Genomic DNA, 25,886 nt, shown 5'->3' with positions numbered 1-25,886 from the left:
ATTCTTTGGTTGGATCACTACTATGGTTGAGATGTAAGAGATAAAAGTAGAAAGTAGGGGAGAATATTTGTACAGCCAGCAGGTGTTTAAGTGAGGAGAACAGGGGGAGAAGATGAGGAGGAGGCGGAGATATTGGAGGTGGTGGTAGTGGTGGTGGTGAGGAGGAGGAGGAGAAGGAGGTGGAGAGATGGAGGTGGTGGTAGTGGTGGTGGTGAGGAGGAGGGGGAGGAGGGGGAGGAGGAAGGGAGGAGGAAGATGAGAATGAGGCGGAGAGATGGAGGTGGTAGTAGTGATGGTGGTAAGGAGGGGGAGGAGGAGGAGGAGGAGAGATGGAGGTGGTGGTAGTGGTAGTGGCGAGGAGGAGGAGGAGGAAGAGGAGGGGGAGGAGGAGGAGGAGAGATGGAGGTGGTGGTGGTAGTGGTAGTGGCGAGGAGGAGGAGAAGGAGGTGGAGAGATGGAGGTGGTGGTAGTGGTAGTGGCGAGGAGGAGGAGGAGGAGGAGGAGGAGAAGGAGGCAGAGAGATGGAGGTGGTGGTAGTGGTGGTGGTGAGGAGGAGGAGGAGGCAGAGAGATGGAGGTGGTGGTGGTAGTGGTAGTGGTGAGGAGGAGGAGGAGGCGGAGAGATGGTGGTGGTGGTAGTGGTGAGGAGGAGGAGGCAGAGAGGAGGTGGCAGTGGTAGAGGTGGTAGTGGTGGTGGTGGTGGTGGTGGTGGTGGTGGTGGTGGTGGTGGTGGTGGTGGTGGTGTGGGAGGAGAAGGAGGCAGAGAGATGGAGGTGGTGGAGGCGGTGGTAGTGGTAGTGGTGGTGGTGGTGGTGGTAGTGGTGGTAGTGGTGGTGGTAGTGGTGGTGGTGAGGAGGAGGATGTTCATTAATTACACATTTAGACCACAAAACTGCATTGTTGAGATAAATAGTAAATTACCATAAGTAAACATACTACAGGTGTCCTGTACATAGGTATAACAATGGGAAGGAATGGACATAGTCTGGCAAATGTTGTGGATTAGTAAGGATGAATAACCGAGGGTCAACCCAGTGGAGTCAATATTGTGGTCAGTTAGCACAATACCTTAATTAGGGGCATATACGTGACTTATACATATCATTGGAATTTGATGAGTTTTTACATCTTTGTAGTCTGTATGTAGGAATTAACTGCAGGTTATTTTCCAAATTTGTTAATACTGGATTTCTGAAAAAAGGATGTATTAAATGAAGGTAGATTTACTTATTTCCTTGTTTAGTTTCCACATATATACATACTTAAGTAATTTGTGTGTTTGAAACAATGAATCACCTCTACATCATCCCTGATGTCGGTCAACCACTGATTGTTTGGTGTTGGGGAGGAGGATTTACCCCCCACCTCCATCATCTATTAACAATACTGTAACTGAGTCAGTATGTAAACAGATAGTATTGTAATCTGATCCAGTTTAATGTCCCAGTTAGGACCTGATGAATCCACTCCTCTCAAGAACAAACTCCTTCCTTCCCTTAAAAACCCCAATTCAGACAAATATTATCATGATTCTTGAACCCTTTCCGTGTAGGTCAGCCTCTGACCTCTTGGATACATCAGGGGGCAGCCATATTCTGTTTGTAAACCTGACTGATGCTGAGCTCCGAGTCAGAACTGGCTAAGATCATCAAGTGTCATGTCTGTTTGTAGGGTAGTACCAGCATGCTACCAGACACAGAGTTGAAAAGACATTGTTAGTATATAAAAATAAGATGGACTCACCCCTGGTTTGGAAATGTCTAAATGTAAAAAATTGTATGATGCCCTTATTGGTATCCTGCTTGAGTGTTATAGCCGACTTATGGAGAGGGTGTCAGCACTGTAACAGTCTGGACATGGGGCACTTGTATGTGTGTGTGTGCATGTGTCATTAATGTTAGAGTGGGGCACAATGTGGGGAAATTATAACTTATAAAAGTCAAACCATTTCCTGCTGCAGCTAAATCAGAAAACAAGAATACCCCACAGGATTATTTAATGTCAATTAATGCTAAATAAGAGTGGGTTGAGGGGGTTGGGGAGGAGGTTAGGGAATGAGTCAGTCTTATTTCAGTTTGCTACTTTTAAATGATTTTGGAAAGTCAGTATTTTATGTTGGACTGACTTAACTTATTTATTACACTGTGACAATGACAAAATTATTCACCGATTTAATAAGTAATGATTATAAGCACCAAACTAAATGGAAGTATCAAGAAATGTATATATATATAATCTGACTTGTAAAATCAGACAAAATCTGTCATAATAAAAACAATATCAGTCAGACAGGGGCACTATGTATATAATTAATTACCAGATTATCAACGCATGTGTGAACAAGTACAATCCAAATGTGGCCAACCCCTGGACCTTGATAATCCGAAACAACAATGAAACGCTGTAACAATGTCTGTTAGCGATTTAAATTTGAATTGATATTGATAACCATAGAAAATGGTCAACCATGAAATGAACCAGATTTTTATCGACGTGTTATCAATTCTTCTATATTTATCCTGTTAGATAATTCATGTGGTTTGATATTAGTTACTGGCATAATGTGATTAATATCAAACACATAAAAAAAGATAACAATTCTTCTGAGTTTCAACACATCGGCTATATTGATCTATTTACAGATGTGTATATGTGCTATGTAAGCTTAACATAATAAAACTTCCATAGAAAAACGATCACATTCACTCAATTTTTCATAAAATAAAAAAAACAAATTCCCAAGATTTCTTTCACATATTATATGTTTTTATATCAAAAACAAAATATATCTAGAACTACATGGCATTAATTAGAAAGAATTAAAACAGAATTTTTTTTTTTTAAAGCTGATATCATCAAGGGGATATGATGAGGCATGTGATATATCAGACTTGTGACATATGACGGTTTTGTGTGTCTGTACTTTTACGATTATCGATTATCGTGTCTGCTTCACCTAGTGCTAACACTCAAAGATTATCTCCCTTATCTAAACAAGATTCCAGGGCTTTGTAAGTTTAACATTATCTACTCATACAAATCAGAAATGACAAATCTGAAAATGTCACGACAACATCTCTGCTACCAAGTTCCGCTTCATAGAAGTGATACTGCATGAATGGATCAAGGCATCAAGATTTCACGCGAATATTCATAGGATTAATTCATTACTCAATGCTATAAATAGCTTTCTTAAAGTACAGTGACCAATGAGATTTAACGTGTTTGATATAAAACATTTTAACTTCTTCTTTTAACAGTTCTAAAGGATCTAGTTAGCAGCATTTTGTGTTGTTGGTCTTAGATTTAAGTAATCTTTATTAGAAAATGATTAAATATGGATAGAAGTTTAATTATTGTCAACCATCAGTTTAATTTTCTATGAAACCAACATTAATGGCTAATTACTGTTGTAGTGAGAATGTTAATATGTACACGGAGACAGTACCTTTACATTAAATCTAGTCAATGACTCTACGGGGAAATTTCAGCTCAATTAAACCAATAAAATAAGATTAGAACATCTAAAATAACATTTTCAGTGTGACAATGAAACAACAATGTTTCCCTGAAGTGAAGTTTAATAGTTCTATAAACACATGGCATTACTTCCTGGACACTGTAAATAGAACAAGATTTTCTAACGACTGCAAGTATTCTTCCCATTTCTGGTCAACTTTGATTAAGTTAAAGTGAAAACGTTACCCTAGAGACTAACTACACAGCCATTACAAACAAACAGTTATTTTTACATACATATTGTTATTATCAATTACATGAAATTTTGTAAAGTCTCCAGTGTTCTTGGTGTTGGGATCACATCTAATATATAGAAAACACTACAGTTAAAGTTTTGTTTATAAGCTGTACCATTAGGGCCATTTGGAGACAAAGTCTCTTTGTAGAAGCTGGTGGCTCCCTCAATGAACAACATATGGAAGACCAGTCACATGTCATTAAGAGCAATTTCACATGGCATGGAGTGGAAGTCAGTAAAAGTGTCTTCCCTAAGGACAAAACCAGGATAGTCTTCAAATCTCAGCTTCCTCAGAAACGAAAAAACTGCAACTGGTCAGGATCATCTAACTACACATCCAGCCTTCCTTCCCACAATCACTATAGGTAAAATACAGGTGATATAACATACCTTGATGTCGTCAGTCACACATTTCACTTACACAATTACCTACACTTATAGAGTGTGCTAATTAGATCCGAAATACTTTTCGTTGAGGTGAATGTCACCTGCAGGGCATAATGAGATTACATTTCTGATAAAACACATTCCTGCCACAATTTTATTGTAATTGAGTGATAAAAACACTGCTTGAGTAAGGGAACAGTAAAAAAACATACAAAGTAAGGCAACAGTTAAAAACATACCTAGTTTTCTGTTTGAGATTTCCTCAAGGTACCAGATGTGTAATTATACATGTAGAGTTTCAATCTCTGAATCTTCTACTTGTATCAGAAACAGGTAATAGGCTTTCCTTGGAGAACTTCCTGGAGCCAATATGGACTCAACCAAATTTAAATGATTTAATATCAATATATTCTACATAAATTTAGATTTACCTATTGCAAATTTTTTTATCAATTAATCCAATTGAATTTTAAAATGAAAACAAACTAAATTTGCTAAGGATTTGATCTACAAAGTAGTCAGCTTGCGATATTGTGTACCTTTTATTTCTCTAATTGAAATAAAGATATGAATGATGATTTCTTGTGAGAGTTCTTTTAAACATTTTTGACGATACAAATTTGTCAAGACCCCTACTGGTAGTCCAGGGGGAGATAATCAACTGCACTTAATCTAGAACAAAAAACTATCAGAAAACAATAATACATTTGGTATGTAGCCAAATGATGTGACTTTTCTGGCCTCAAAGCACCTCTTGTCTCTTTTTGTTAGAAAATCCTACCACTAATGGGGGAGTGTATCATCATCTCCGTTTGTTTCAGGATCCTACCACTGTCTGGGAGATTATACTATCATCTCTGTATGTTAGGGGGTCCTACCACTGTCAGGGAGACTATACTACCATCTCTGTATGTTAGGGGGTCCTACCACTGTCAGGGAGATTATACTATCATCTCTGTATGTTAGAGGGTCCTACCAATGTCAGGGAGACTATACTACCATCTCTGTATGTTAGAGGGTCCTACCACTGTCAGGGAGATTATACTACCATCTCTGTATGTTAGAGGGTCCTACCACTGTCAGGGAGACTATACTACCATCTCTGTATGTTAGAGGGTCCTACCACTGTCAGGGAGACTTTACTACCATCTCTGTATGTTAGAGGGTCCTACCACTGTCTGGGAGATTATACTATCATCTCTGTATGTTAGGGGGTTCTACTACTGTCAGGGAGACTATACTACCATCTCTGTATGTTAGGGGGTCCTACCACTGTCAGGGAGACTATACTATCATCTCTGTATGTTAGAGGGTCCTACCACTGTCAGGGAGACTATACTACCATCTCTGTATGTTAGGGGGTCCTACCACTGTCAGGGAGATTATACTATCATCTCTGTATGTTAGAGGTTCCTACCACTGTCTGGGAGATTATACTATCATCTCTGTATGTTAGAGGGTCCTACCACTGTCTGGGAGATTATACTATCATCTCTGTATGTTAGAGGGTCCTACCACTGTCAGGGAGACTATACTACCATCTCTGTATGTTAGAGGGTCCTACCACTGTCAGGGAGACTATACTACCATCTCTGTATGTTAGAGGGTCCTACCACTGTCTGGGAGATTATACTATCATCTCTGTATGTTAGAGGGTCCTACCACTGTCTGGGAGACTATACTACCATCTCTGTATGTTAGAGGGTCCTACCACTGTCTGGGAGATTATACTATCATCTCTGTATGTTAGAGGGTCCTACCACTGTCAGGGAGACTATACTACCATCTCTGTATGTTAGAGGGTCCTACCACTGTCTGGGAGACTATACTATCATCTCTGTATGTTAGAGGGTCCTAACACTGTCAGGGAGATTATACTATCATCTGTGCATATTACGGAGTAAACCATTCACAGCCAGATATGTGTGTTATGAAAGTTCCATGTTTAAGGGGACCATAATTTTTCAAAATTTATTGTTGGTCAATTTGTATTGATCTATATGATACTTTTCATTCTAAAATATTAAACGAAATGAACCATCAAAATAGAGCATTTATGTCTACATTAAAAAGCTTTAAAAGACACTGTCCTATTGATGTTGATGTACAGAATACTAATAGACTGACTTCAAAGGGAGACAATTCTATACACACGAAAAAAGCCTTTTATCGTGCCTAGATAATGATGGCAGGGTTTTCAGTCTATTATCGTATATACTTCATAGCTAATATGCAATGCATGCGCTGTGTGACATTATCGTTAGTATAAAGACTTTGACAACCTTACTTCAGTATACATGACAAGAACAGCTAATGTACCTTAAGTAGCTAGATAGTATGGAAGTCTGTCCCGTCATTGGACACCGATTCTAAATACACAAAAAATACCAACTAAAAACGGTGTTAAGTAATGAAACCACGTGTAAGTTATATATCAACATATTTAATTTTATCTCACAGACTGAAAGGGTGTTGAACACATTTATATGATAGAATCTCCAATTGGTATTTATTTCTATATTATACTGTGATAGACAATGATTAAAATGCAGATTTAAATCAATTTTTCTCTTCATTTAGCTAAATCACAACCATTCACCTGTTAATGCTACCATGATGAAAAGTGAACTATGTTAATGAATGTATACAAATACCTGTAGTGTTTTACACGTCTGGACATCCAGACCAGGAACCCACTGTTCAATATCTATGGAAATTCTGATTAAGTTAACTAAGATGGTTTTTTCTCTCTGACAAATTTATTCAAAGTTGTAATGGCAACTGTTACAATCTTGTTCCATTTCATAAACACTGGAACTGACAATAAGTTAACATGTGGAATGTTTCTAAAACTACGACTTGGGTTTCTTTCCTCCAATGATATAAGTTGATATATATTTTTTTTTCAAATAGAAACAGCAGTATTGACTGTGAAACCAGAAACACAAGCTTCTTAGAGGTATTCTAATAATTAACCTTTGTACGACCTTTCATTGTTAATTACTACCGACACGAAGAGAGCCTAGCGACAACATGAAATGAAGAAGATAGGATGGACATATAGTCACAGATGTTTATTTCAAATTTTCTATTTTTGTTCCATGTCTACAGAAACCTAAACCTTTCTATTGTGAAAGTTTGCATATTTCATAAGATAAATTATGATTAGTGTTAAGACTTTAAGAAGTATATACATCAATTTCAAATTTTTCTGAGAAAAGCTGACACAGACAAAGTACCATACAATAACATTTTTATATTATGTTAACACATCATGTGTTAAATTACAAATATGTGTAATGTTGTAAGAGGAATCATTTAAAAAGAAAAAAAAAACCCATTTTGACACCAACCATTAGACATACGTTAACACATACATTATTTATAGAGAGTTATGAATTGTGGCTTTTAAACTTTGAATACAGGTTTCATATCAGATGAGAGATAAACAATATTCATTGTGTCAAGTATGTTCACAGCAATATGGTCATATCCCTAAGTGACACTCTGAAATACATGGTGTACATTCATTTTCTGAGGGCCATGTTTTGGTTGACAATATATACATACACAACATGGTGCAACTTTGGAGAACTTTGCCACAAAGTATGGTGTGTTGGGAATATAATTTTAAGAAAAATTTTAAGAGAGTGAGAGAGATAAATGTACCTGGGCTTATTCCGAGAGGAATTGAACACAATGAGAAGGACACTCTCCATGGACTTATCCAAACAAAAGGATTCAGAATAGAACCAAAATGTTATTATTCATGAACATTACCCTATATGGTATATCGTTCGGCATTTCTGGGTTTCTTCCTATAATAGTCTCTCACAGAAAGTACTGTTTATTAGGTGTTCAATTATCAAGTACAGAAAATGTAACTTTCAGTTTTCAACTAGTGCCGTTTAGCACTGAAGCTCTTGATATTCTTCAAATGGAAATATAAGTTTAAATATAAATTTTAAGTCATTTTAAAGTTTTGTAGTCTTTTAATAATCAGGAAGGTTTTTATATAAATTTGGCAAATACCGTTGTTTGATTTGTGGCAAATAAAATGGCATTTCCATGGTAACATAAGGACAACTGTAAAATTGGCATCAGAAATGGTAACTGATGTGGCCAAGTGAGAAATAGCACTTTACATAATAACAGTGAATTACTATTCTGATATGTTTATTGAGATAGAATCTGACGTTGTCTCGTTGTGTACAAATGATGTTCAGTTGTCTAACGGCGAAATCTCCTGAAGCGAATTCCCAGGGGTTTGAGATTTAGCAGAGTCATCCTATTGCTAGATTATCTCCCCTTTCTAGAGCTCTCGATTGAAAAGTCCAATCTCTCAATATTACAAATGAAGATTGATCAGTTGTAATCCAAGCATCAAATATGTCATTTCCTCAATGCCAACTTACAGTCGATTTTCCCTTCGAAGACTTTCTACAAATCACATTTCGTTTTCTTTTTTCTTTTTTTTATCTGAAAGACACACACTAAAGATATCATCTAGGAACTCTCAAATCTCCTAACACATTTCACATTACATTTTTTTTTTCATCGTTTGTCTTTCAGGAAATCAAAGCAGAAGCTGGGTTTATTGCGCTGTGACCAGCCAGGGTAATTTTAGGCAGGACATTCCTGCGGTATTTGGTGGTTACCTCTCTGAACAGGACCAGTATAAATTATCTGTTATGAAAACACTACTTAAAATCACCCGTGATCTCTTTTTGTGTTATTAAGGAACAATCGTCAAAATGACCTGGAGGGACCTGTTAAAATGTGCATGACTAATCCATCACTATAGTACTTAACATTTGAGACACTGACATGTGAACACAGTATTATGGGAGATCTTAAACATCATGTGTATCAGAATATTTCATCATTGCATTTCACTGATTAGATATGTCATTCAAAACATTTCAAAGCAATTTACAAATTGCAATTAAGATTTAAGAAACCAACAGATGAGTATAATTTGGTGGGAATTTGAATTTCATGTGTTTCAATCTTCCCATCAATGGTCTTTATAGGATAAACATAGCACTCAAAATATTTTCCCAGCGATGAGTTGTAACAGCAACTGTTCAATGTTTTCTGGCAGAGATGGGAATATAAACCAGATCTAGCGCCCAAAACTACAGTCGGATCATCTCTGTGTAATGTTGCGGAGTTCCCGAGCCATTTCTTACATCTATATATACCACTTAGTACACAACAGCAAATGGAAGCTTTTAAAAAAAAAATAATTGGCGAATTAATGTGACAGAAATCATGGCCATTTTCACTCTTTACTGAGCAAAATGTTAAATGCAGCATTCGTAAAATGGTGTTTTATATGTGGTGCAATTAAAACAGCGTAGATTTTTCCTAGTAAAAGCCTGGCTGTGGCATCAATACCTGTTAGGTTAACTTGCATGGCTGAGTGTGGATGGATTTAATTACCATTATAACAGTGTGTCGCTACAATCACACGCCAGGCCGAAAAATCAATTAAAACACTATGCACAATTAATGCAATCAAATTTCATTTCCTCTTTAGGTCATATAACCTAATTCTACTACAGCCGATCAACTATTGTATCGATTTCTGATAATGTCAGAAACAAAACAGTGAAGGGAGGATATCGGCCAATCACCCTAATAACCATTAACACTCAACCATTCAAACAAATACAGATACCGTTCTGTTATATATCGCAAAATACACACGTTTCACAGAGGATTTTTTTTAACACTCAGAAAAGACAATATCCCATACCTATGAAACAGAGTGTATCTTGCATACGCAGCCATATTTTTAACATCTACCTGCATTTTTACACAATATTTTACACTATCCAATCTGAAAAATATAGATTACAGAACATGTTAACTTCCAAATGTCCACAAAAGTAAAGCATCAGTTGTAAATGTGTTGATAGTTGAACTGAGGCAGTGGGATGGGGTGTACTTCTGGCACATTAAACATTTTAAAATTTCAGGGAAGTAATTTGCCAATCACAGAGACATTAGGTAGGAAGGATAAATAACAAACCACAGGCAAATTAAATAAAAAAAAACAATGTGAAAGGGAAAAAAACAAGATTGATTAATAAGGGAAACAACTCACTGTAATGTGAACGGTAACATACTCCCTTAATAGAGTGCACAGAAAATGTAGGTTACAAGCATGTCATCTACATTAATTTCCTTAGTGTTTTTATGACACTTATGACATTTTACATGCTACTGCTGGAGAGTGACACACAACACAGTTTTGTTATGACATAGATATATAGATTTTAATGACTAAAACGAAAGCAGCTTAAAATATCAGGTAAAGATTGAGATCAGGCTTGAGTCAAAAAAGGCAGTCAACAATCGGTTATACTTTGATATAAAATTACACTCTCAACACCCCGAGGCATTCATCGGCCTTATCTGTGTTAAACAGAAAAATATCTAAAGGCAAAAATAGAAATTTATTATTATTATTATACCATAGATAAGATGGAGTAACAGTCTTGAGTTTGTAAGTTCGAAAAGACAGAGATGTATCAATGAGCATGCGATAAGAATTCGAGTTTGGAACAAACGATATATTGAGTTTGCTAAGAATTTCAATTTAGTTGTGTTTCTTTACGATCGGATAATGAATTTGGTAATGATGGAAGCAGTTACTTTCTGACAGGAAAGTGAGTTTTGTATTTGATTATCAAGCATTGAGTTTTTTTTCTGAAAATTTAGCTCAGTAGAGATGATTGTATTTGTTATAATGGGAAATTGAGTTTGGTAGAAATGAAAAAAAAAGTAGTGCTGAAAGGTTGAGTTTGGTTATGATTATGTTGACATGTAGGTATTTTCTTGTTAATTTTTGGAAGAAATGAAAAAAATATTTGAAATTTATGAAATTTGGTGAGTGGTTATCTATAAGAACCTGATTGACCAACAGTTGGTACAGTTAGGCAACCAACTACGGGTCTGTTAAATAGGATACAGTCAAGTCAGCTATGACAATAACTAGCATATTTTAGGTCCAACAATCTCGTCACTCAATACACCAATATTCAAAAGACTTCTAGAGTCTTTATCTATGGTATTGGACATTATCTGGTATTTTTTCAAGCCCAGTGTTTTAAAATCGGGTCGAAATGTCAGATTCACAGTCTGATAATGTGGTTCATTTTACCCAAGCTTGAATAGATTTAAAGCTGTATACTGCTCTTATCAACTACACTATACCACTGTTGTTAAAAGTTCCAAATACATCTCAATAGGCCCAGCCTTGACGAATTGCGACAGGTTTAACCTGTATTCAATGACAAGTGTATGTGCGTCTATTACTCTATTCCATTGGTCTCTTATTCTGTAACAAAATGGATTGAAGCAAACAACGGGTAAATTTAAGGTACTAAATAAGTTGTTCATTTATGTTAAAGGTAGTTCTTACATCACACCTAGCACCTACTGTAAGGTACATAAATCAACAACAATGTTCGACCTGAGGTGTAGTATAGAATCTTCAATAAAGACATCCTATAAATCACCAAGAGATTTAACAACTTCCAATATTTAATAATTATGTGCTTAGCAAGGAAATTCTTTTTTTTAATCTGAACAGCATTTTCTGTTAAGGCGAATAGAAGTAACTTGAGCTTGCACGAACAGAGTACTTCACGAGGGCTCAGATGGGTAATTATCTCTATAAGATTGATTGTATATTAAATTACAATTTCAAATCAGTGTTACATAACAAAAGTTCAATATCCAACCACAGACGTGATACAGTCCATTAGCACACAACGTGTACTGTAAAGAATTATCTGTAGGTTAGACAGGTGTTGGATTGCAAATACAGAGTCTCTGTACGATTTTTTCATAAAAGAACATTTCTTTTTATACAAAGTATGCCATTTTTTCATGAGAGAAGATTTTATTTATACAAAGTATGTTAAAGCGCTCAGATACAGGAAACAAACATTTAAATGGTTATTGTAACCAATTATTTTAATTAGCATCAAAATGCTAAAATATTATACCTAGCTGAAAAAGTACTCAATTCCCATACTTGGCACTGAATACTTTCCTATACTAAAGCAATGCTTATTTACAATGGGAAAGAATTCAAAATCCCATTTTTTAAAATTTTTTTTTGGTAAATGAATCGTATGCATTCTTCAGCCAAAATTCCAATGAAAAACCTATCTGTCCATGCTCACCTCAAATAACTTGAGTATATATATTTGAAGAAAGTTTAAAAATAAATCCATGTACATCACAGTAGTGTCTATAACAAATAAGCTATACTCCAGTGTCTGGTCCTTAAGGTCTAGAAATCTGGAAAATCTTTGGATTTCTAAGCTTCTACCCTTCTCTACTGACAGTTCTTCAGCCTCAACTTGATTTATGGTGCTAAACATCCGAAAAGAAACACTTCTTGAAAATTGATTTTTCAGGGATTTTTGTCTTTAATAAGAATGATGCAGAGATGGCTTTTTTCCCATTTTTTTTTCTTTGTGTAGCATCGGATTTCCTTTCTTTCTGATTCTGGGATAAAAAATGAGTATTTAACTTTCTAACTGTGTAACGTAACAGTGAAACAAGGAGGAACACAGTATACAATATTGTTACAGTAAGGCAATCCACACATACCTGAATGCCAGGTATGCTCTCTTTTCCAGATATCTACTTATTCCAGCTGAAACACGTTTCATACACGCTATGTCTTCAGGTAGACGATCCAACTTGACACTCTTGTACTCAATGCAATCATTTCTTTTTTTTTTTTTTTTAAATCTATAAAACAACTTGAAAGTTACGAGCTTGTTAAATGGTATGTGAGACCTTTTTAAAATTGTTTCTAGTAACGCCGCTGCAGTAATGTTTTAACATAACAAATATCATGATTTGACTCCCACTTCGTCAGCAAGAGTTCTTAGGATCAAATCCCTGTGGCAAAGATGCTTTTGTGAAAAAAGAAAGATTAAAATGAATGCATTTCTTTTAAATCGATCTCTTGGGTATTAAAAATCTGAGTCAGAGATGTGCTGTACAAAAACATAAAGTCATGCAACTGCAAATCATTAAGTCCTTTGGAAATGCAGAAATGACTGAGTTATCAAATCAATATATTTTACCAGTGATAAGCCCATGCCTGGTAATAAGCCCACCCACATCTACCAGAGGTTTAGTAGTAATGCCAGTAAATGCCAAGTCATTGTCTTGTAATAGAACCACTTCCCTGCTTTGAGTTATTGGTATGATTTTGATTCCCTGGACCTAATACAGGATATTTATGGTAGATAATCAAACGTCTTATTAATTCTAGACAAATTGGAACTCTTTGCTGGTTGGAGGTACAAAACAATTTGGTCAAGATATACTTTAAGTCAATTTTCAGTATCCAAAAATTCTCATACCTATTGAGAAACTGTTCGCTGGTTGGAGGTATTACAAAAACTGGTCATCTAACTCTTTAAGTCAACTTCAAAAGTCCCAAAATAATGGTCGAATAAAATTTTTCCTGTGATGGATATACAAATCAGATGGTTTCCACTAAGTAAGTGTCCATCATCCATAACAAGTAAACATAAGTATCAAAGGAGATTGGGAGATAGTTGTAGTTGCGTATTTAATTATCAGTATATGGCAGGATATCATTATAATAGTAATAAATTACCCTCTCTGAAAAAGCACAATCGCATTAAGTCAGCTGCACAGGTGTTTGTGTTAATCCCACTGGAATCGATTATTTAAGTTGCCTTGACAATGTATTTGCAAAGAATTGCTATTCCAGCTTGATATATGTGATAAAAGACCATTTTATTTCAGGACTCTGCAAAACTATCACTATAAATTGTCATATTTGGATTCTTCATAATTCCTTAATTTGATAGCATAATGAAGCAAAGTTAATACACTGTGTCTGTTAATGTGACATCATTTTCATCAAACAGAGCCTTATAATTACTCTTAGAATCTAGGCTTTTTCTTTTCTCACTCAGTTTGAATCTGATAAGCTGACAAGTATGAAAGACTTCTTTGCAAAACCAATTCATGATTTTTCTGATTTAGGGAAGTTTGCCACTACGCTAATACCAAGGACTACTTTGCAAAATTAATTCAAAAGTTTTTTGAATTGGAGAAATTGCTACAATGCTAAAACGAAAGACTCTTTTGTAAAACCAATTCAAGATTGTTTTGAACTGGAGAAGTTTGGGACTCATTAATGAGGTTTCATTAAATTTTCATTAATCTCACATTAAAAGATAATTGGAGCACAAGCAAACATTTAATTAAATTTAGTCTTAACAATATCTTAACAATATACGGCTCAACTCTTGAAATCAATTTGTAATTCAATTATCTTAAGCTGAATGTAACTATATATTTGATGTAGATAATTATGTGACACTTTCATACTATATCATCTCTTATCATTATCTTATAAATGGTTAATTATACTGAAATCTTTGTTAATGCTCTCAAGCTGTTAGAAGTCAATATTATACAATTATTGTCATTGGTTGAGGACGATATGGAGATTTATATACCTGTAACTTCAGTTGATACTCTAGAGGTAAATGTCAGCTAGAATCTAATAGTCAATAAATAGTCATAATTACCATCATGATTATTTCACTATATAAATGATGAAGTAGCCTTCATCCCTATCAAGAAATTTCATTTTTATTGAATTCCAGATTTATACTATTAAAACTTATCCTGGGATCTGATAAGAAAACAGAGACAGAACAACAGTATTTCACCAATAATCAGATTTGTCATATAAAATATTATGAAATTTATCACACAAAGTATCTTATACATTTCAAGTTCAAATAGATTCAATACCATATATGACCTAAAAATTACAAAAGCAGATTGGTCTTTCTTTTACATAGTTACTGACCTTGATTAAATATTAAACATAAAGGAGGCAAAATACTCCGGACATCTATCCCTCGTTTTAAAATTGTTTTTCTTTAATACTGATTTGATATTGATACTTTTCGGGCTAAAAAGCTAATAAATTCACAGTAAATTTCCAACAAGAGGCCCAATGGGCCCTGCATACCTCATCTGCAATTAAATGCTTTTTACAAATATAGTAACTTTCCACATCATAAACATTTAAAATCTTGGTTAATGAGAAGCAGTCTTCTCAAGATTTTAACATTTTGATCTGATACTTGTAATCTTTGATATGGTTCAACTTCTTTTCTTTTCTCAAACTTTTTTCGAGAAACATATCAGCCAGATATGAATCAGAGCCGCCTGGTTAATCAGAAGAAAAAGCTCTTCCCCTGTAACCCCAGAGTCATTTCGATTTACAAACTATCTTGGCTTCATCACAGAAATCTGTTAACTATTTTCCTTGATTTTAGGTGTTTCAGTTAACAAGAAGCAGTTGTTTAAGTGTTTGACCCCTATAAACTTGAATATAGGTCAAGGTCATTTCTTTTAGAAATTTGTCAGGCTTTATCCTATGACAATGAACACCCTACCATGGCGTAGACTCGCTTGCCAAGTGAGCTGAAAAGAAGAAGCAGGTATTGAAGCAAAAGACCTTTGCCTTGGTTTCATTGCTTTACAATATAACACAGCATGAAGTGTTCACTCTTACTCTTAAGTAAATACAGGTCTTAACATTCCTGGGATATATATGGTAGCGTATCTATACAGGCTCAGTAACTTGACTAAATACCAGTGTGTGAATTTTAACATAAAATAAACATGTTACTTAGTAAATATCAGATATACTGGACATTATTTACCAGTCACTGCATTCCAACTGTGCCTTAAAGTTAATTTTGATATAAACCTGCATTTTTCTTGCATTAAGGACTGCATGTGGGTGGCCAAAGAGAAATGAATAATTCTTGTCTTACCTGTAATGTTACACCAATGAGCAAGAAGTTTCAAATTTATCTTGGCTGTCTGTATTGTGTGGTTCTCCAGACCGAATACAGAATCTTTATTACCAGTCAGCACTGAAGTGCTATTACAGTTTATGTTACATGCTATTAAAGTAAACATCTTACATCAAAACTTGTCAAGACAATTAAATACCTGTCATATGATAGGTCCATATTTTATTCACTAACCATTTGATCATAAAAGATTTTACTACATATCTTAAATCTAACCAACAGTGAGTAATAAGCCCAGTGTTGTTAAAAAGTTATCAATTAACCGACTTCCATTTTTCCTTTAATATGCCCATTTTTGTGACTTTGAGTCCGAGGTTATGTTTTGGCCACCTGGACTTACTGCAGAATGACTATGGTAGGCATCATCAGACATACAGGTAAACAACTCGTTCTGCTGGACACAACATGGTGCACAGACAATCATGCTACACTATATCTATAACAAACATACAATTGCTGCAGCCACATAACTTAGACATGATGTTACACAGAGTCGACTTTCCTTGTCAGACACAGACAAGACTAGACACGGTAAAGACCTCAATAGCACAAAACAATTACACGATAAATAGATAAATAATAAAACCTTATCCTAAGTTAAAAAAACTGATTATTATACACAACTTATATTCCATGATCTTCCCCTGGTACCTTCTCCAACCTTACTAGAAGCATTTGGATACTCAAAAATAAAATTTTGCTTAGATTTGTGTGTAAAATCCTACCTACTCCTACAAATCATTTACAGAAAGGTAGCCCCTTTCCACACCCAACACCCATCCCACCTGCTCCTACAGATCATTTACAGAAAGGTAGCCCCTTCCCACACCCAACACCCATCCCACCAACTCCTACAGATCATTTACAGAAAGGTAGCCCCTTCCCACATCCCACACTTCATTCCACCTACTCCTACAGATCATTTACAGAAAGGCAGCCCCTTCCCACATCCCACACTTCATCCCACCTACTCTTACAGATCATTTACAGAAAGGCAGCCCCTTCCCACATCCCACACTTCATCCCACCTACTCTTACAGATCATTTACAGAAAGGTAGCCCCTTCCCACATCCAACACTTCATTCCACCTACTCTTACAGATCATTTACAGAAAGGTAGCCCCTTCCTACACCCCATCCCACCTACTCCTACAGATCATTTACAGAAAGGTAGCCCCTTCCTACACCCCATCCCACCTACTCCTACAGATCATTTACAGAAAGGTAGCCCCTTCCCACACCCCATCCCACCTACTCCTACAGATAATTTACAGAAAGGTAGCCTCTTCCCACATCCCACACTTCATCCCACCCACTCCTACAGATCATTTACAGACATGCAATCTACTGTACTATCCTAAGAGTACAGTTGATGCCCATAAAACCAAAACGAAATCTCTGCTCCCCCTTTGCGACGTTATTGAGAACAAATGCAACTTTTACATGGAAATGATGTTTGCATTATCAGCAACACACCAGATATTCAATAACACACGCATGCTGACATTAAGTGGCTGTACTGTACATTCCAGTACATGCAGAAAAGAAATATGTCACAATGTTTCACAGATAATATGTGTAGATGGGGATTCTGTCACCTAAACAGGGGAAGGATAGGAAGGCAAATTTGTTTTTTCATGATTTTTCAATATCAAGAATTTTTATTTTTTAAATGTGAAAAATATCACAAAGAGATTTTAATATTTCTGAAATTAAAAATTAAATTCTCAGTAAAGAGGATTTTTTCAATATGAAGAGTATTTGATCTATGCAATAGAATGATAATTTTGCAAACCAAATATAACATTAATAATACATTCATAGGTGACACTGCAATATTTACTACAATACAAAATTTCTCAACCGTAGTTTTTATATTCATAGTTAAGCATGGGCCAACATGACAAGAGCTCAATAAAGGGCCATAACTGTGTATATTTAAAATCAATTCATTTGGAACTATATTATAACTTGTATTGTCACAGCAGTCACAAAACTGATTTAATCACATTAATTAGTGATACTTTTATATCCAGGCATGGCATGTAACACATTATGTATAGGATTGAACAAAATAGTATTTGTATTCTAATAGGACTAGTAAAAACACATGATTTGATTTCTATGTATCTTAAACCCAGTACTACTAAAGTTCAACAACAGTCCAACTTCCATCATCTTCAGACTTACTGGAGCTTGTAAAATTACTTTTTTGTGGTACATTTTCCTAAAATGAATTTTTAACTAGACCTACCAGTGTTTAAAAGATCGCATTACAGTTTACATTCACTTGTGAAAGCATTTTTTATAAATTCCAAACAAAATATATTTTTAACGTACATCTTCTAGGATTCAGATGTAATCATATCCTCTCCATCTAACTGGCTTCATCGATTTTATTTTCAAAATATTTTTTACCAATGCCTACAGCAGTTAAAACAACCATCACTAGGGCCTTAACTGACTACAAAACATATATCTTAACTAATACCTACCACAGATAAAACCCAGCTAAACAAAGTACATTCTATAAGTTCACTATAAATCGTGTTACTACTACACTATAAATTACCATAGTACATTCTCCCATTATTGTGTTTTATCATCACACACTGAGGATTAGCGTGTGGTAAAGTGGGAGGGGGACCATGTGTAGTTATGTGGAGCAATGCTAGCAACATATTGTTACATCACTTTATATATGTGTGATGAGTGTTTAATACGACATTTAGGGGGTACTACAAGTAGACTGGAATAACAATGTAATACTTGATAGTGAGGACGAGAAACAAGTTTCCTCTGTCACGTTTGTATGACGAGATATCTCAGTCTGTCTGCATCGCTGCCGTATATACATATTGTGTAATCACCAATCAAGACACAAGCTAAGGCACTCAATAACACACTTGTAGACTTATTGTAGGCTAAACAGTTTGTCCCCTAAAAATATTTTACCAACACCATCTTATTCTCACCAGCAAATAGGGCCAATCACTTCCATCGACATCAATAAAGTTGTACAAGTGATTTAATGTAGAAGGCTGTTCCCTTCAAGTGTGTCAGGAGAATAAAGTCAAGCCCTAACCGAAGGATCAGAAGGACAACTACAACATAATTTGTCACAGATCTGGAGGATCTGCCTGCAGCTGTTCTATCCATCACAGACACATGTAAATTCATCAAGAGTTGTCTGCCCATTGTTAGGTCATAGCAAGAGCAATATGATAAACAAGGAAGTGTCAAATATGACTGAAGTTTCGGGTCTGTAGAATCTCCTTTGGGTTGTTTAGTGTAACACAATCAGCTGTAAATCACATCTGTTGGTTTAGTTCCCTGGTTATATGTTAACTTTAAAGACAATCAAAATATAAGGAACTGATCCGTTTTCTAGAAGAGAAGATGACTTATCATGGTGAAATAGTCAACAGGACACCACCAGGCCAACATGGCATGTGTAGAATGTCTCTAAGTGTGGACCAATCTAAGAAGTTGATATGTCAAGTACCAAATGACAGAGTACTTGCTATATTAAAAGAGTTCATATTTCACAAGAATTTCATACATATTCAGTGTCATACATTCCATGGCACAAATTCTGACATTTTCTTCATTCTGTTGACATTCTCTATCCCGTGAGTTTATTTACTTTTCCTAAAATGCAGTTGAATACATTATACACATTTATGTAAGACATTTTATGTTTTGTCCAACAGGTTTATAGAAAATACAAACATCTGGATACAGTCACAGCCTTGCACATACAAGATAGAAGTTTTCTAATATTTGCATTTCAAAATATATTCATCTTAAAAACAAGGCTAGTAGTGGTAGTGTTTCTAATCAATTAAAAAAGCAATGGTTCAAACCATTGACAAATGACTTTCCAATCCACTACTCTACCAACTGAAAAGAAGAATTACACTTATTGGTAAACTAGAGGACAAAGGTTACCTCTGTCTTATCACAGGATCAACAATCGGAGACCGGACTTTTTCAGGACAATAAAATAGCCTTTTTTAGTAATTGTAAATGTAGTAAATCTGTAGATATGGGTGGGCTTATCATGGGCATTATGTGTTTTCACCCTATAAATTCGGCATCACTATACTACAGCATCCAGGAATGTTTACACAAACCCTACATCATCCCTGACTCCCAAGTCACCACAGGAAGTCCAATGACACTGTCACAGACTCCCAAGTCACCACAGGAAGACCAGTGACAGTGTCCCTGACTCCCAAGTCACCACAGGAAGTCCAATGACACCGTCCCTGACTACCAAGTCACCACAGGAAGGCCAGTGACACCATCCCTGACTCCCAAGTCACCACAGGAAGTCCAATGACACCATCCCTGACTCCAAAGTCACCACAGGAAGTCCAATGACACTGTTTCTGTCTTGTTTCCACCAAAGCCTTTTAAACACTGGACCAGTCCAGCAACCACTCTATCACTTGTTCATACTGAGCTAAATGGAAATTCCCTGTCACAGGAAGTTAGTGAGTGACAACAGCCATCATATGTACAATAAAAACCTGCCCATGCTAAGCCATTTTTTTATTTTTAGCTTTCATCAAGATGTCCAGATGGCAAGAATACCTTCATTTATGTTATCAAGAACAAAGGAAGCCAAATTTAATCATGGCCACATTACTTCTCAGTCATCCTTTTGTTGGAACATTTTCTCATGATAGTTTAAAGCTGACAAATCTGTATGTGGTGTAAGTGCACAATGCTATCTAAAGCTTCTTAACACATCCCTAATCAAGCTAAACAGGTACAAATATAAAAAACTGAATTATTTTTTAACCAAAATCTATATTTTTCATGTGGTATGTTAATAATTTTTTTTTTCAAATGAATCAAAAGCAAAAAGCAGATTAAAGATTATGTCAGGAGAGGATCATATTTATGGACATATTTGGCTTTTGATTTCAGGGGAAACTTTTTTGGCTTCATTGTCAAGCTTCCGGAGAAATCTTTCGGGAATAATATCACTTCCTTTCTACGCCTTTTAAAACACACTCAACAAGAAATGAACCCCTACCCTAGCTCTCAAAATCTATATATAGCATAAAATCAATTTCTTTCAAAGGAACCTATCCAATCTTAATTTCCAATAAAATTTTTAATCTCCTTGATAGGTTATGGCTGCAATATCATAATGAGCGTGAAGGTACGAAACATCATCATTTCCTTCAGCATTACTGTATCCTCAACAATATTTTTTATCCATTTTTCTGAATTTTTATTGAATGTTGTAGTTTCATGTTTTTATACTATGATTAGCCTAGGGGAACGACACATTACTTCCGATTCAACTTGAGGATTAATTTATTATAGTAAATACTGAATCAGAAAAATGGCTGGTTGTATATTTGAGATTGGAATATAAGAAAGTGTTGCTTATTGCCAGGAATAGGCTTACTGTCCAAACAAATATGGCCTTATTCCTGCTATAATCCCACAGAGTATTTGTCAAAGTTGGTCCAGCTCAGGGGATGTGATTAATACAGGACAATTAAATAGGATTTGTTTATAATTTTAGTAAATAGGATTACATACGGTTGAGCTTATTACCAGGCAAAGACTTAATCCAAGATCAATAAGTCTGTTTAAGACATTCTCAAAAAAATATTCTGGTTTCTAGTTGAATTCTTTTTGTGAGTAGTTATTCCCAATAACTGTACAGCATGTACAAGGGCTACTAAATAGTGATGACTACTTTAATTTGGCCTAAACTAGTGTCAATTAGTATCTATTTTAAGCCAAATATTTAACTGATTCATCCAATGAAAATTCTTCCTCTCTTTTCATACTACAGGTGTGACATTCATTTTATTTTATTGGGGTAAGGTCAACCTGAGGATGAATTAAAAGTGTGACATTTGTCTGTTGATGAAATAAAGGTGTGGTGTACATGTTTCATTTCATTGTGGTAATGTCTACCTGTGGACAAATTGAAAGTGTGACATTTGTCTGTTGATGAAAAAAGGATATGTGGCACATGTTTTATTTTATTAAGGTGAGGTCTACCTATTGATGAAATAGAGATGTGACATTTGTGTCACTTTAGAGAGGCGAGGTCTACCTGTGTACAAAAGAAAGGTGGGACATTCACACTGACAATTGTCACAGGTTATAAAGCTTTGTTTTTGTAAAATAGGGTACAATTTCAAAGTGAAGTATTCAAAGCATGTGTCCAGCAGTACACCAAAGCTGCTAGCTGCCACAGCTAGTCAACTTCAAACAGTAAATTATCTACCTAAAACCTTTGACTCAAGTACCAACACAGGTTTCACAATGCAATAAATGTTTACCTTGCATACAAAAGTCACAGTTTGTGATTACCTCCCTTTCAGGTCAGTATATTATCAGATACCATTTAAGCACCTGTTTAATGTTTTTCAAAAAAAAAAAAAAAAAACCTAACTTAGATTGTTCCACTATGTTCAACCATAAGGGGTGATAACTCACAATCTCGAACCCAACAAAGGGAGGTAATCCACAGGAAATTAATGTAGCATTTGCTGGCATGACTTCTGGAACTACAATCATTAATTTATATCAGTAGGCTTATTTCATGACAAATAAATATGGTAATTGTCATCTCTGGGAATTACTTTCTAATATGATGATGACTTTTAATAGCCATTTATCTTGAAATCTTTTCTAAATAATGTTTTCACTTTAATTTTCCTTATAAATAATTAAAATTGAGATATTGACTAAAATCAAGGTTTTCTTGTCGTGCCCAATTAATAATCCAGAAATCCTTTATCCTATCAGGCTGAATGACAGCTTACAAACAGTGTTTTTACAAAATTGATTTATATTTGTGAATTGATGATAAATGATATGCATATTTACATCAAGCCATTTTTTTCTTTAAAATTATCAATAAAACTATTGATATAACATTTTAAAAGATTATGATAATTTAACATAATTCTCGACTATACCTTAAATCAAACATTTCTGATCAGATTTACTCTCTTTTGAATTATAGACAAATGAAGTCCTTTAGGGATACTGACATATGAATTCACATGATGCATTATATTTCTGTTTGCTGGTGTACTGATGTAAATAATAATTTTTTTATCTCAGACAAGTTGATAACTAGCTACACTATTAGATAGACACAGTGATAAATGAAAGGATTGTCCTGATCATCTTTACCTATATATATATAAGTATTTTTTATCTGATTTCTATAAATAGAGATTGAAAAAAGGAAAACAAAATACAAACCAATAAAGTAAGACAATTTTTTTTTTTGAAGTTGGAATTTTTCTGAAACAGAATTTTATCTATAAACAATGAAGAATTTAGCACTAAGTGATTACTGTATAAAACTCTAACATACACAGGAAACACTACTGTAAATCAGAAAATATATGTATATATCCTTTCATAAAAAGCCCATTTGACAACATATGTATCTGATGCCACACTGATCACAGAGCCAGAAACTGCTAATGATGCAAACAAGTTCTCTGCAAATCTTTTAAATAACAAACAACTGCAGGCCCAATCAGACCGCCTCAATGTGTGATGTTCATCATTATGTAGCAGACCTACAAGCATACCTCAGTAGATATGTACAGTCAGTTGTACACAATTGTTTGCTATAAACAGTTTTATATTGATAAATCTGTCAATTTGCTCCGTTGATTTGATTCTCCCCAGAGCTGCTACCATGGAGATGAATATTATGTAATTTGGCCTTCAAACGATCATATCAAATCATTTGTTCTGATGGGGACATTTGCATTTTCACCTTCAAGGCTACTATTACAAATCATGCACATTTTAAGGGAGTATGCCATTATATATTTTACCACTAATTTGTTCTAAATACCTCCCTTAACAATTTTACCAATCATTAGTATTTGTTATATATGATACTATTGATTTTGTGTAAGTTACCTCCCATATATATATACTATACCAATGATTAATTATCTCCCTTACATATTATATCATTGATTTATATCAATTATCTCCCTTACATATTATTCAAATGAGTTATATCAGTTATCTCCCTTACATATTATACCATTGATTTATATCAGTTATGTCCCTTACATATTATATCATTGATATATATCATGTATCTCCCTTACATATTATACAAATGAGTTATATCAGTTATCTCCCTTACATATTATAAGAACGAGTTATATCAGTTATCTCCCTTATATATTATATAAATGAGTTATATCAGTTATCTCCCTTACATATTCTATGAATGAGTTATATCCCTTACATATTATAACATTGATTTATATCACTTATCGCGGTTACATATTATACAAATGAGTTATATCAGTTATCTCCCTTACATATTATACCAATCATTTATATCAGTTATCTCCCTTACATATGATACCATTGATTTATATCAGTTATCTCCCTTACATATTGTACCAATTATTTGTATTAAGTATGTTGAGTGTATCCATTAAACATTTTTCATATCAATAATAGCGTGGGTGAGACGAAAGTAATTAGTTGGCAATGATATATTTATCTCACTTTGAAAGTTTCAATTTTTTTCTCTATTTTGATTTTAAAGTTTTAAACATTCCTTTGAAGAATAACTTTATTAAAATTGTTTTTCAAGAAGGGTTTTATTAAAATTCAACTTGGAGGTAGGTGGTCCACTATTCATGAAGCTTAAGAAAATTGCTAAATACATGTACTATCCAGTCTAATTCAGGTGAATGATACTGTAAATTATTTGAACTAACTTAAAGGAGTGTATAACACTTTAACTAACATTCATTATGCTACACACAGTCAACAGAGACATGTCAGCTTTATGTAACCTTGCAACCACTCAGTTGAACTAACCAATCCATTGACTTGAAAAAATCAGAGCTTATATATATAATGATGGACTCAAGGGCAGAAACATTTAAACACAAAACACCTACTTATATAATTACAGATAAATACTTTTTCGCTTTTTTTTTAATAGCTCCATTGTTAAATTGATATTTTGAAATATCAAAACAGAGTAGATTAAGTCCAAATTGTGTCAATGTCATTGAGCAATATTCTGCAAAGGACAAAGTATTATGAAATTACAATGTCTCAATAATTATGTATGTGAAAGGTCATAAGGTCATTAGTATGATTTATATATCCTAACTGTCAGAATTGTTACCCAGAGATTTGTCATATGAAGAATAGTCAAACAGACATGTTAAATCATATTATCAACAGGCAAAAACCTTGTGTCGAAAATTCCACAATTCCAGCTGGTGCCAACTGTCTGTCAGTATTGAATTTAATTAACTTAGCCAAAGTTTACGACCAGAGAAAGCATTAAATTTGTACTGTGTTTTGGAAATTACATACACCCAGAGTAGAATTATAAACATATATACCAGCATGATCTGGATATATGACTGAATGCAACAAAAATGTTTGAACAGAATGTGATAAATTTACAGAAACTCGTCACTGACATTTCATAAATGTATATAGCATCACAGAAATCAATTTCAGAAGAGGAGGAGTGAACAGGGAGGAGGAGGAGAGTGTAAAGCGTTTAAGTGAGAAGCTCAATGCTTCTGTTGCTCTTCGGTGTATGATTTTATTCTGTAAATTCATTTTAAGAATTTTATATGTCTGGACAGTAAGATAAATTGGAGGATATGACAACATACATAGTGGTGTGTAATATTGGTCCCCTCTAGTGAACTGGAGCTAATGTCCTCAACTATTTGTCATTGTCTTCTCACTGAGAAGTCAACTTCATTCATTTTTTCAATTCCCTTTAAGAACATTTCAAATCCATTTCACTCCACATATTCA

At 34.7% G+C, this 25,886-nt stretch overlaps 1 protein-coding gene across 5 annotated transcripts in view; it reads right to left on the bottom strand.

Annotated features, from left to right (window-relative positions):
• LOC132560847 (RNA-binding motif, single-stranded-interacting protein 3-like) overlaps positions 1–25,886 on the bottom strand; it is a 164,811-nt gene that overhangs the window by 118,769 nt on the left and 20,156 nt on the right. Inside the window, exon 1 of one of the 5 annotated variants that reach the window (XM_060225550.1) lies at positions 1,743–1,794. The exons of the other annotated variants lie outside the window; for them this stretch is intronic. The gene's annotated coding sequence lies outside the window, so the exon portion shown is untranslated. Of the gene's footprint in view, positions 1–1,742; positions 1,795–25,886 lie in introns of those variants that run through there. 5 annotated transcript variants of the gene reach the window in all.

This window comes from Ylistrum balloti, unplaced genomic scaffold (assembly GCF_031769215.1).
Source record: "Ylistrum balloti isolate Yb309-2 unplaced genomic scaffold, AGI_CSIRO_Ybal_v1 Utg371124, whole genome shotgun sequence".
Lineage (NCBI taxonomy): Eukaryota > Metazoa > Mollusca > Bivalvia > Pectinida > Pectinidae > Ylistrum > Ylistrum balloti.
The sequence above is the reverse complement of the archived record's forward strand: the minus strand, read 5'-3'. Positions and strand labels throughout refer to the sequence as shown.